The sequence below is a fragment of the Pteropus alecto genome, unplaced genomic scaffold, assembly GCF_000325575.1.
Source record: "Pteropus alecto unplaced genomic scaffold, ASM32557v1 scaffold21, whole genome shotgun sequence".
In the NCBI taxonomy this organism is placed as follows: Eukaryota; Metazoa; Chordata; class Mammalia; order Chiroptera; family Pteropodidae; genus Pteropus; species Pteropus alecto.
The window spans coordinates 7,523,624-7,538,201 of record NW_006436282.1 but is presented as its reverse complement, the minus strand read 5'-3'; the positions used below and the strand labels follow the sequence as shown (position 1 = coordinate 7,538,201).

Genomic DNA, 14,578 nt, shown 5'->3' with positions numbered 1-14,578 from the left:
TCAGTAAAGATTGAATAAGTTTGGGCATTATTATAAAAGGTCTAGAGATCAACACAGACACTCTTACTTATAAACTTAAAATCTGAAGTTGTAAAAATTTCATGCTAACATTAGTGCTTTCATACTAGGCCTAATGAGTCAATACTAGAATGACATATGCTTTACAAGTCTTCACTTCTGCTGAATATTATAAATAGAAATAAGGTTTAACGTGAGAGTCTATAGTTGTTTCCCAATGCAGCATTTCATATATGAATATATGTATTAAGTTGCATGAAACAGAATAGCAGACTAATGGAATGCATTGTCTTTCTTGTTTGTTACTGGTATTGTTCAACAACAACAGTGAGTAGCATATTGCCTTTAAGTCCCATAGGCTTCTGATACTCTTCAGTAAGTCCAAACACTGTATATCATCATTTGCCAAAGAAGCAAGAGGGAAAGACATTATTACGTAATAGGACAATTCTGACAAGACATTATCTAGTATTTTTCAATAACGTTCATATCAAATATTTCTGATTAGTGCCAAAAAAAAAAAAAAAAATAGTAGAAGGAAAAAAAAAAATTGAAAAAAACCACACTGGCAAATTGAGTGCCTTGTCAGTCCAAGTAACAAACCAATCAATTACATTCTATCCAAACCTGACAAGCAAAGGCAACTTTTTGCAGTGATAAGCTTATGGAAAGGACAAGATAGCTGTTCTCCTTTACTTTATGTACTCTATTGAGAGTGTTATCCACATTTTTAAAATCACACTTATAAAAGAGGTTTCCAGGATTGCCTCCGAGGATGAGCTGTGGCAGAGTTGGGTCTCATGAAGGGTATCTACACAGTAAAGTGATAAGAAAAGAACATTAACATTTAAAGATCATAGCAGCTCTGCACTATGTCTTATGAAACATACTAACAACACCACAGTAGATTCAAATAACATATGATCTGGTCCAAAGAGATAGATACCCTAAACCTAAATGCCACGATCTTATGGATCTTCTCAAGGTTCTAACTGGATAAAATGGAACTATTTTCTCATTTGAAATATCGAGTTGCCTCCTCTTGTATTATTATAACTTTTAGTTGACAAAATAAATCTATCTTCCTTCAAAGAACAGAAAATATTAAAATGATGGTTTGTATTTATATAAGCAAACATATTTGATTAATAAGTGTTTTGAAAAACAGCAGTTGCTTATTTTTTTTTTTTTTAATCAAATATGGCAATTAAGCAATGCTTGAAAGCATGCACTGTGCTGAAACAAGCACACCTAACCAGTATGTAGATAGAGTCTCAGGGAGGAAATTTCCAAATGATTTTTATCTCCTTGCCTACACTGCCTTCCTTTTTAAAAAATTATACTTGAAATGTTTGGTTATAATTGTGAAAAGTATATCCCTAACTAGCTATGTTAGTAGATTATGCAAAAGAAAAACAACAGAGAACATACCTCACTGTAAAGACCTGGTCACTGATTATAACAGCACTAATTTTAGCCAGATTTTCAAAACTCAATCACTTGCATTTATTTCTCAAAACTTTCCCTAGTGCTTCTTGTATTTATTTCCCTGTCGACATATATTCATTTGCTACCTTTGGTCCTTTATTTACAGAGGAGAAATTTTAGGTGCTTAGTAATTAGAATATTTTTTTGACCATGGTAAACAAAAATTGATCATTTCCTTTAGATATTTATCTGTATAGACAGAGTGAAATTGCCAGTCACACATCATAGATGAAGTCATTTTAATATTTAACTAGGAGAGATATGTGTTCAATGCTTCTAAGTTCCATTGAGAAAAAGAAAGTGAAAAGTGGCACAATCACAGACAAATAAAGCACTGCTGAGAAGAGCTACCACGTCAAACTGAACAACCTCCAAAGAAAGCAAAAACAAAATTGTACAGGGAAAATATATAATGTGAAAGTTTTCAGAGAAAGGTACTTATCAACACATGAGAAATAGAGTTGAATTCCCTTGCTGAATAATAGGGAAATAGACAGGAAGAGTCGAATCCCCTGTTGAATAGTCACATGTGCTAATGTTTCTCAGTGCTTCAGTCTCTAAACAAAGAGCCTTAAGCACATTCTGAATTTGATATTCTGAGAAGTGCTCTGTCTACAGGTTAAGCACTACTAGATCACATAATGCAAGAGGAAGCAACCACATCGTTTACCATAGAAGTACAATTAACTTTTAATGACATGCACAAATGGAGACTAGCAGACAACACAAAAGATGTATTTATATATAACTTTGATAGGAATTTGAATATTGATATATTAGGTATCACTGAAATCTGCTTTATACTCCAATTAAATTTAAGTTGAAGTTTAACTCTGAAAAAAATTAAAACGTTATCACTAATATTCTGCCAAACCAAAATTTTACTTAATATTACAAATCTCCCTGAAAGCTAGAATAAGCAATATGACTTGTTTTGTCTGCTATCTTCCTAGGACAAACGACTTGTGGTCTTTTATATCAGAGATCAAGTTTGGCTTTGTCTTCATTCCATGTGTACCTAGTAAATTTACTTACAAATTAATGTGGAAAAAATGGAATTAACTATTTTCAAAGAAGGGGCTTCCCTGATGTATGCACAAGTGATCTGTATCTTGCTTGTATAGTAGAAATTGCCTGTCAAAACGCAGCATCTATTTCTTTTGTGCGAACAAAGTCAAATATGCTAAAGCAGTGTAGCTGGTGAGGCAGTGGGCCTTTAGAGCATGAGCTACAGTCAAGGCTGCCTAGGTTCAAACTCTAATTCTACCACTTTCTAGTTGTGTGATCTTGGACAAGTAATTCTTTTCTGTTTCCTCACCCATAAAATAGGGATAAAATCAATATCTGATGGGGTTGCTGTGAGGATTACTTGAAATAAAATACAAAAAGCACTAGCACACTACTGGCTCACATTAAGTGCTCTATAAATCTCAGCAACTAATATGAAGACCAGTAGATTTATCAACCACTATAGTAGTGTTTACTTGAAGGGAAGAAACTATATTCTAGTACATAATTTATATAATTTCAACATATAATTAGAATAATTTCTACGTCATACTGCTTAGCATCTCTGTATCTCAGTTACCTAATCTCTAAAATGGAGGTATGCATATCTCATAAGACTAATGTAAAAACTGAATGAGTAATACATTTAGAGAGAAGAAAATAGAGTCTGGGACATAGTAAACATCTAACATTAGCATTATCTTAATTCCCAGTCTATAAAGTCTTTAACATTTCTCTGGGTTTCAATTATATATGTTAAAAATATGAGATTCTTATACATTATTACCTAGACATCGAAATCATCAACTCCAAAATGTATACCCAATCTTATTTTCAAATTCATTTCACCTTTAATTTCAGTAGTTATGTCCATTACATATGTCCAAAACTATATAAAAATAATACAAATCAAAACCTTGTTATAGGAGGAACAGATGAAAAAGAATGTTTAATTTTTAAAAAGAAAAACCAGAAAACAATATATAGCAGGTCCTTGAATAACGTCATTTCATTCAACATAGTTGTTATAATGTTGTTAAGATGCTGTAGGAACTTAACTTTTGTTTATATCAATTGGCCTATGGTAAAATTGGTTTTGCTTTCAATTAAAGTTGCAGAACCTATCCACTACATTAAGTGAGGACATACTGTAGTTGGTTGCTAATACTAGAAGCTGGATTATGCTTGTTTTGTATGACTCTAAGGACTGGAATTATTAAGAGACCTATCAGCTCACTTGGAGAAACTTCCATTGGTCAGAGCTGCCTCAAGAGGGAATAGGTTACTTATACACTTCTATCCCCCACAGAAGCTCTTACCCTTGTCACTTAGTACTGACACTGGGCAGATGATTCAAGTGTTAGATGAATTGGATAACAGACTTGGAGAGCCTTTACAGGACTTTACAGTGTTTTGGCATCAACTCGAGCTTAAAACTTGAGAAAAATGAGGTCGATGCCCTCATTTCTCCAATGAGAAAATGACTTTAGAGGTCATTTAATTCAAGGTCATTCATCTAGCCAGGAGGAGAACTGTGGCCACAGTCCCAGTCTTTCCAAACAATTGAATATATAATAGATTATTGCTTCTGTATAAATTAACAATATTAACGTACTGCAATGGAAAATAGAAAAGAAAATTATAAAAGTAAATTTTACTGAAAAATAAATGAGTGAAATGAGAAATATTTCAGTGCTGTATGTTTGAAATTATGTTTACTATTCTAAAATTGCACACTCCAGAAATACCACACTTCACTATGTAATTAACGTATCCCATGTTCAGGCTTCTGTTTTCTTTAAATATGTATTACTTGTCAATAATGCATTTATTTTTAAAAAAATAAAAATTTTTAATTCAAACATTAACACATAACAAAAAATATTTATGAATCATACAAAATTAAAGGTTTAGTATTTCAATACAGATTATGAAAGTCAAAGAATGTCATACATTAAAAACTAAATGTGTGAGGTAGGTTAGCCATTCCACACATCTAACAGAATCATCAAATCAACCTAATGATAAAAGGAAAAAATATACTAAGTAAATATTTTCTTTTTAATCCAAATTTTATCAGAATATCACCTTAATGAGAAAAATTCAGTGGCAGCTGGGCTTCCTTCATTAAACAAATACAAATATTTTGAAAATTAAACATTCCTCCCCCAGTTTTTCCTAATAGGCATTCTTAAATAAAAAACTTTTCACATGACTCAGTTTATTTTCTAATTTCCTCTTTAGAATCTACTCTCTTCATGATGTACAAGAGGCCATCATTTTAGTTCTAAAAACATTAAGTCATTGATCATTGCTTCTTATAAATCCAGATGTAAGGCAAAAAAGGCAACATTCTTGGTAGTAGGGATGGCCAACTAACTTCCAAGAAGAGTAATATAGAGCATTCGATTTTAAATGTTATACTGTTTTGTGCTGTAAGACCTCTCTTTGTTATCCTACATTGCCCAGTTAATGTTCAAGACATAATGGTATAGGAAATTAAGTAAAGAACAGCATGATCCAGTAAAGAATGAAGAAATAGAACATATGGTCTGCTCTCAATATTGGGAGGATACTGGGTGGACTTTCCACAATGATTGGAGTTCAGATTTAGGCCATTTTGGGGGGCAAGAGAAAGTCCCAGAAGGCTGGGGAACTGAGGTATATTAGAGCTACAGAATGCAGTTATACATTAGCAATGAAAATGAGGAGAGCAGGGAAATAGACTGGGATCCAAAGAGAGCTCACCAGAAGTGAGAAACACAGCAGGCAAGAGGAAATAAGGTGTGCAGAATAAGTTGTAGAGAACAGTGAAACAGAGAAAGGACTTGAGGAAGCCACAAGAATGGAGAAGGGAAGAAATGAATAGCAAGAAATGTTATGATGGAAAATTGTTCCCAAATTATTCTGATATTTTAGTTTTCAAATAATGTACAACAGCTATATTTTTTAACATTTTGAACAAAATCATTAAAATTATATGAATAAAAAATATACAAAAATTTTTTTAAAATATATAAAAATTTCCATTTACCTGTCTTTATATATTTTTTTTAATTAATAGAGTTTTAGATTTACAGAAAATTGAGCAGTTTTTAGAACAGTTTTACACTTACAGAAAAATTGATCAGGTATACAAAGAGTCATATATACTCCCCTCCTCCTCACACACACACACACACACACACACACACACACACACACACACACACAACCCTCTCCCTTTAAATTTAAATTTTAAAGTCTTCATTTTCACATCATGACACCTATGACAGCTCAGGGGTAGGAAAAAATAAAGGAAAAAAGTTCCAGATGGACAGAAAGAGAAAGAGACAAACATGCTAAGATATGGGAGTGTTCACGCTTTATCAGTTCTTATTGAAAGTGCAATGATATTGAACAAGTCACTGAGTTAGATACAATGGGATAAACAATGAACTTGAAGAATGTGAAGGGAAGAAAGACTTTCAAATGAGGACTGAGCTAGCCTTAACTCTGCCTCTGGCATTAAGTGTGTGTGTGTGTGTTTTTAAGGTTCTTATACTACTTGTGAAGTAGTGAAATAATATTTGAAGGGAGTCAGTGACACATTAAGGATATATATTGTAAAACGTAGGGCAGCTACTAAAAAGTTCTTAGAAAGAGGTCTAAATAATAAGAATATAGATAAAAATGGAATCATAAAAAAATAATGCAAAAGTAGGCAGAAAAAGATGGAAACTGTAACAAAGAACAGATGGAATATACAGAAGACAATACCAAGATGGCAGATTTAAACTCAACCATATCGATAATTTACATTAACACCAAGTAATGTGACCAACCCAGTTAAAAGACCGAATTTATCAGACTGGATAAAAGATAAATTCCAACTTTATGCTATTTATTAGAAATCCAATCCATTTTAAGTACAGTCTGTGTGTCTGCATGTGCATATATGTATGAATACATAGGTCATGTAATTATAAATAAAAGCTATTTTAAATATAAAGATGGAGATAGTTAAACAAAGGAGGGTAAAAGATACACTGTGCAAACAGTGATCAAAAGAAAACTGGAGTGTTTATGGTAATATTAAACAAAGTAGGCTTCAGAACAAGGAAGTCATCAGGGTAAAAGGGACATTACATTGATAAAGGGATCAACTCACCAAGAAAAAAATAAGAGGTTCAAAATGTATAAAGCAAAATAACTAATGGCACTGAAAGGTGATACATAAAAATCTATAGTTATAGAGACTTTAATAATCCTCTCTTAGTAATTAATAGTATAAGTGATGCAAAATAAGTATATATAAAAACACGTGAACAACACTATTAATCTTCTTCTATAGGATATTTCAGTTGACAACAGTTGAATACACAGTCTTTTCAAGTGCAGATAGAACAAGACAGACCATATTCCAGGCCATGAAACAAACAAAAACAAAAAACAATGAATTTGAAAAAACCGAAATCATACAAAATATGTTCTTTGACCACAATGAAATTAAATTAAAAATGATTAACAGAAAGATATATGGGAAATCCCCCAAATATTTGAAGATAAAACAACACATGTAGGATATAAAACTGAAAGCAACAAATGAACAAGACAAACAAAAACTCATAGACACAGACAGCAGTTTAATGGTTACCAGAGAGAAAGGAGCCGGGGTAGATAAGGGTAAAAGGGGTCAAATATGTGGTGACAGAAGGAGATTCGACTTTGGTGGTGAAAACACAATGCAATATACAGATGATGTATTACTGAATTGTACACTTGAAATCTATATAATTTTATTAACCAATGTCACCCCAATAAATATAAACAAACAAACCCATGAGTTAAAGAGAAAGTCACAAGGGAAATTAAAGTTTAGAGTCTAAAACTTCAAAGTTGTGCTGAGCAGGGCTGTATTGCACTTTCTCACTATAGTAAAAACAGAAGTCTTCAGTTTCAGGTCATGGTCTTTATGAGATATCCTCAGATATTGCACTATTTCAGAACTGTCTAGTGCCACTGTTATTGCCAATCTAGTTCATGAGTCACCATGAAGGAAAAACTCCTTTTTAACTGGTCTGTCATTTGTATGCAGAGCTTTAAATGATTTTGAGGTTATCTGCATCCCTCCTTCAACATTTTATCATACCATTTTGACCAAAAGAACTGTCTCTCCTCCCTAAAGGCTCTAGAAGTCGGTGATCAGGTACGGCTAGGAGAGCAGGGCTCTTGGTCTTATGAGGTCCCTGCATAAGCGCATCTCCAGTACAGACTTCAGAAAGGCCAACTCACCTGAGTTTGGGTCAGTAAATTTGTTAACATATGCAAAAAAGGCAGAGATGTTTAAACTCTGAGTACCATTCCTATGGTGTTTACCTCCGTATCTCTGAAACCAAGTCCAGCACCAGGTACAAATGAATATACAATAATTATTTGCTGAATGAATGCTTTTCCAAAATCTTTCCCAAACAGCTGCAACTTATTAGTATAATGAAAGGGTAAATCTACGGGCTGAGAGAGAACTGGTATTAGTACTATTGGGTAGTACTTACAAGGTACTGTGAGGTACCTGATACCTGGAGATACTCGAACTCAACGCCATAGATTTAGAATCTATTGATTCGAAATCTCCAAGAGTAGGTCTTTTTGTTTTTGTTTTTGTTTCTAATTCTTTCCTCATTTGGTCTGCATCCCTGGCTAAACTGAGACCCACTACCTTAGGGCTTCAGCTAACGGATATCTGGAATAAAGCAGTGGTTCTCAAAGTATGGTTCCAAGCCATAAGAATTAGCATAACTGAGGATTTGTTACAAACAGAAAATCTTGGGCACCACCCCAGAATTTCCAAAACAGAAACTCTGTGGTTTAACAAGGCTTTCAAATGATTTATTTAAATATATCTTCAAGATTAAGGATCTCTGCTTAAAGTAGAGTGGATTCCGCTTGTATGAAAAAAGAAAAAAAACACAAAAAGGCTTGGAAACAAAAGCTAAAAAAGAGGGGGAGGGTAAGACAAAGTACAAACGTTCTACAACTTTAAAGTGGACCAGCTGACATTCAACTAAGCAGAGACATATATTACTTACACACACAGATATTATGGTCACCAAAACAAAGCTTTAAAAAACCTCACAGAGTATTAAACAATCTCATCTTGAGGATCTACTACTTGGTAATTAAGTTTCTCTGGACTCAGCTTGTGGCCTAATTAAATCAAAAACATCTACTCATTTCTTAGACATGATTTCCTACCAGATCTTTAGATCCACTCAGAAACACAGTCATTTACTTAAAGGGAGGAAAGTTAGGTTTCGATACTTGAGTTGCATAGAAGTCTGTAACAGTGACCAAATCTATTTCCAGGGTTTGATTCTGCTCTATATTTATAACCCCATACCTTTAAATATGCATATTTATAATCCCAAAGCTTTAAATACATTTGAGAAATTTCTAATTCAACACTCCTGAAAAAAACTCACAATCCGCTATGATGCCATTAACCTATTGTGTTTGTCTCCAAAAAATATAGTCACTCATCTTTCTGTTACTGGTACCACTAATCTTTCCAATTGCAGGTGTGCCCCACTTTTCAAAGTTCATGTTATACCACTTCGCTTTCACGAAAGACCTACATTAGGACTTGTTTAAACTAACTGAAAGAAACCCAAAGATGATTTTTACTTTTACAAAAAAAGCTCAAAAGCAACAATGGCATTCAGTGTTTGTTTTGCAGCAAACTGTTACAGGCAGCATGCACACCTAGCAGTGAGAGTGGCACCACCAAGCTCCTTCCTGGGAACTAAGCATCTCAGCATCAAGCTGCCATAGCTTTGAACTGTGTCTGTAAGCATCTGTGCTATATCTCAATTTATGTGTATCTATTAGCGAGATGTGTTCTAGGGTATCGGAAAAACCAAAGACAGGGCGTTAGCGCTTAACATAACACTGGACATAATTAAGGATTTTAATCATGGTGAACAAAACAGGACATGGGGCATGCAATGAACTTTCCACAAATGTAATGAGCTTTTGAAGGGGCATACAGGTTTAGAGCAGGTTTAGGGCAGGTTTTCAGGGTGTTTTGAGTGCCTACAAAGAACTATATGATAGAAAAATGTGGGAGGCAAAGAAGTCAAGCATACTGTCATATTTCAAGCCTTCAACATCAACTACACAGATGACAAACCTCGACCTTACACATCAAGTCAAGCAGACATAGGAGGTGTAGACGTTAGTGACATGCCTGCCGTGATGAATTCAAACAACGAGATGTTAACAGATAACCCTCTGCCCCTCTCTCTCCTACACCCTAGTCACCTGTACCTCTCATCACTCCAATCTCAACTGACTTAGCCTAACACACCATCATCACTAGCTCTCAGCCTTCCAGTGTTCTCACTGGCTTCCCAATTCTGGTAAGTGAAACTATACTGTACATACATTATTTCTACTTTTTACGGCATTGCAGTTATATTATTTCTGCTTTTATTATATGTTACTGTCATTTTAGGTTTTATGTGTTATTTGGCATGATTTGGTATTTCTTTTTTGGGTCTAGGAACACTCAGAAAGTTTCCATATAAATTAATGGAAACTGCATCTTTGCTTTACACCATTTCAGCTTACAAAAGATTTCATAGGAACACTCTACTTCCAGATAGCAGGAGAAACCTGTAGTTAAATAATTAAGTCAGCCAGTTTGATTTAACTCTCTTTTCTTCCTTGCCTCCCCATTTTAGTTAATTATCTGCTACAACCTCTAACATAAATGTCTCCTGAATCTTTCTAATCCTTTCCATTTATTTTTCCATCAGCTAGATTCCTAGCTAGCTCCCAAACTGGTCCAACTCCAGCTGCTCATTCATTTATTACACAGGCCACCACAGTGTCAATCTTCTGAAGCACTATCCTCCCTATTATCTCTTGCCTCCAATGAATCCCAACTAGGAATCCTAAAATCTTTAGCCTGAATCCTGGCGCCAATCTACCTTACACCTGCATCACACATGACTCCAACAATCACATTCTTTGTCTTTTTTCACATTTATTCATTCTTTTGGAGGATTTGCTAGCTCCCGTATTAATCTTCTGAAGCCTGCTAAGACTTCAGTATCCCACTCAAATGTCACCTTGGTTTAATATGAAGATTTCTCCATCGTTTTAGAAATATTCCCATGATCCTATAAAGTCTCATTTCTCTTATACCCTCCATATAACAATTTGATGGATGAATAAATGAATTGATTTTAATACTTGTAATGAATATAAAATCTATTAGGAAAATGAATTTGACAAGAATAAACAGAACCTTATTTTTAAAAGATTAGAGAAAAATAGATTCTATTTTTTGTTGCAAACGAAATCTTCAAAAGAACAGTCAAAGGAACTTTGGTCAGTGTGCTCAATGCTTTACATGAAACTCAACTTCCCTTGAAAAAATGATCTACATTTATAGGCCTTGTCACAACAAGGTTCTTGATCTCATCAAACAATTTTTTGATTCTTAATAGTTGCTACAAATGAGTAACCTGACAAAAGAAATTTGGGTCTGGAAGATTTCAGTCACATAAAAGCAGTTACTGACTGATGTAAATTTCAGTTGGATGTGACTGAATCCCATTGATTTAATCTTTCCTAGTCCTGTCTTTCTTGTGCAGCTGTCCGTGTCCATCTGATTTACTGAGCAATTACATGGAGTGCCTAACAGTTTCATTTAAAGCAGAATTCCTCCTCTACTTCCTATTATTTGGAGAGAACATACTTAAAGAGTTACTTTTATGTAGTTCAATCTATCAATTCTCACAGTGCTCAAATGGTTGCCTATTTATGAACTAAATCACATAATTCTTGGCCTCATGTATTATTTTTGTACTAAAAATTGATATATACACAGAGAACGCATGAACAATTTTAAACTAAAGTCACATCACATGGTTACATTATTTATAGCATAGTCATAGGTAATAATCAGCCTCTCCAACTTATTACTCTTCTCTTCACCTATAGAATTTTCTCAAATTGCCTCAGTATTTTAGGAATACAGACATATATTAAGTAGCTCATTAAAAAAAAAAAATGTTTCCAGAGTATTCATATATGGTTCAAAGGAAAATCTTAAAATATTACACAACTGATACAGCATCTATGAAAGAAAGGCTGAAGAAACTGGTTTATTCACTTTTTGATAATTTTCTAAATTTCTCTCACCTTCTTTCACCAAAGAACTAAAGTAATGGAACGATAAAGCAAACTGGTTAAATAATAGCATACCCTTGCCTACAATAGACTCAAATATCATTATAACCAATTTGAGTAAATCAAAAAAGGTACTGTTTTGGAGAAAGATGATAAATTCTGGAATTGATAATTTAATTTGCAAATAATACATGCAAGAAGTAAGGACAAGAACCTTTCTTTTTAATATACAGGAATTTAAAGAAAAAAATCCAGATTTAACAATAAATAAATCTTTTGAAAATTTTGGCAAGTCATTTCACTTATTTGTGTTCCAGTTTCTAATTTTAGTTCTAATAAAGTAAATCAAAATTGTAGTTGATAAAAATAACAATCAAGATGAAGACAATCTAATTTCAAATCTAATCTTACCTTACAGTACCACAGGGTAAGCAATAAAGTATCAAGCAATCAATCTCATTTTATATATATTAATAGATGTTATTATTTATCAATATAAAAAAGAGGTTTGATGAGATTGAAAAACTTACTCACAAATAAGAAGTCTATCTGATATCAATAAATCACACATTGTCAACCAAAAACTGTTTTCAGGGATTTAAGACAGCCAAACATCAGAACGTGAAGGTCTATGAAATTTATAAAGTGAACATATATGTGGGATATAATACTACTGCTATATTGGGCGCACAATTTAAAAAGATATGACTGTGAAGATTAAAGCTTAAGAAATGGATCAAGAATTGATCACCAATTATACTACAGTGACCAGAGTAAATGAATAAAATGTCGCAGAATAGAAGTAGCTTTTGTCATGGAAGGGAAATGTGGAAACCCGATGAAATACAGGGACATGATATTGCAAAAGGTTTAGTATTTCAAGTATTTAAACAATGAAAAAATCAGTACAGATTTTTAATCCAGAAGGAGCTATACACTCCAAAACAAATTTATGAACAGTCAAGACACTAGAATAAAAGTGTTAAAAAATACACTCATTTCATTAAAAAATAATATTATTGATAGGGCACATAAAGATACAACTGTGCATTATAACAGGCTCTTCAAAAAGAGTATGATTATTATAATAACTTAATAACAGACCTGGTAGAAACAATATGATAATGAAATCTGAAGTCAAAAGGTCTGGGTTCCAAGTCTGACTTACACACTAACTAAGTGGTCTTTTATAAATCGCCCATTCAAAAAGTTACTGAAAAGACTATAGCATGCCTAGTTTTATCATGGCTCTTAAGATAAAAAGATAAGTACAACTCTTTCATTAAGTTCACAGTCTGGTAAAAAGTTAAGTAGGAACTTATCAGGCAGATTAATATGTGGAATAAAATTAGAGGCAGAAGAATAATCAGATTTTTAAAAAGAGTATGTCAAAAAGTCGACAGTTTGGTTGGATTTTGGTTGGAGTAAAGGGTACTTGCCGGTAAGTGACAGGAGTCTAGATATTTTTCTGGAGATCCTCTAAAAGGACTTAAACAAATTCATAACCTAAGTATGTAATATAGAAATAGGGCTATAGATGCATTAACTAGAGAAAAAGGAAGCTATAAAGAGGAAAAATTTAGAAAGTAATCAGCAAAAGCTCAAATAAGAGTGCAAAGGTCAAACTGGTGCAGTAGGAGTGAAGGTGCAGACTAAGGTGTGGATTGTTATGAGATGTGAAAAACTGAGTCAACAATTTACATATTGAATCTGGGATGCCTGTGAAATCTCAGTTGGCAATATCTTGCTAGGCATTTGGCTCTAACAGTTAGAAACTAAGTAGAGAGTCTCGTTAGAATTAAAAATTAGGGAATATTTAGCATTAATGGGATCATCGAGGATATGTCAAAGATGAGATTACAGCCATTTTTTAAAATATTTAATTAGCCTTTCTCTGTTTATAAATAGGGCTTTATTTAAACATTAAATTCATTAATTAACTTAAAATTTAATAAAATTTTTAATGTTTTACTCATTCTACTATACTAAAAAAATACCATACTCATTTCTTGTTCCCTTTCAATCTCTAGCTATACATATGCAACAATTTAGCAGTATATATTTATGTCCTAAAATAGGTTTCATCATGCTATGTAATTATCTTGTAATCTATAAAAAGATACATATTTTTCGTTATACCGATTTGCTATAGTTTATCAGCCCCCTCTTATACAATCTTTAAGCTGTTTTTATTTTCGGATTTTTTTCAGACATAACTAGCACTTTTGGTGTGGATAATTTTCCTACTATAAGTATTGCTATAAATTGTTTTTATATAACTTTTTTTTTGCTTTGAATATTTCCTTGTGATGAATTCTGAGGAGGAAGTTATTATGGTAAAAGATAAGAATATTTATAAAACTAACAACCAAAACAAGAAAATTGATTTTCTCCTTAAAATGGAAAAGTAGGATTATGAGAAAAATATTACTAAATTTGTAAAATGTACTTTAAAATGCCTTAAAATAAAAAACATATTGTGTTATTTTCATTAGTTGTTAGCATCTGAAACATCTGACAATTTGTAAAATATTCACACCATGAAATAGATTGTTGTATGCATATGTATAACCAGTAGAAATATCCTTCTGAATTTAATAATAATTTTGCAAAGTTAAATTTCATACTGAAGAAAACAAAGTAAGTGGTATTCTACCAGAAGTTAGGACTATAAAACTTGTAAAATTATGTCCTCCAGTCACTTGTAGTTGATTTATAATCTTTCTTAGTTTCAAGATGTATATTTTATTTTATTTTTGCTTCCTTTCGACTTCTAAAAATCATTAGAACTGTCCTAAATTAGTGATACTTGACTTTCTTCTTACATATTTAAAATGATTACCCAATACTAGAAAAGAGTGCTAGAGTTAGTTTTATATATGTGTCT

At 32.8% G+C, this 14,578-nt stretch overlaps 1 protein-coding gene across 7 annotated transcripts in view; it reads right to left on the bottom strand.

Annotated features, from left to right (window-relative positions):
- Positions 1-14,578, bottom strand: part of PHF14 (PHD finger protein 14) — a 171,952-nt gene that overhangs the window by 67,848 nt on the left and 89,526 nt on the right. The window lies entirely within an intron of this gene.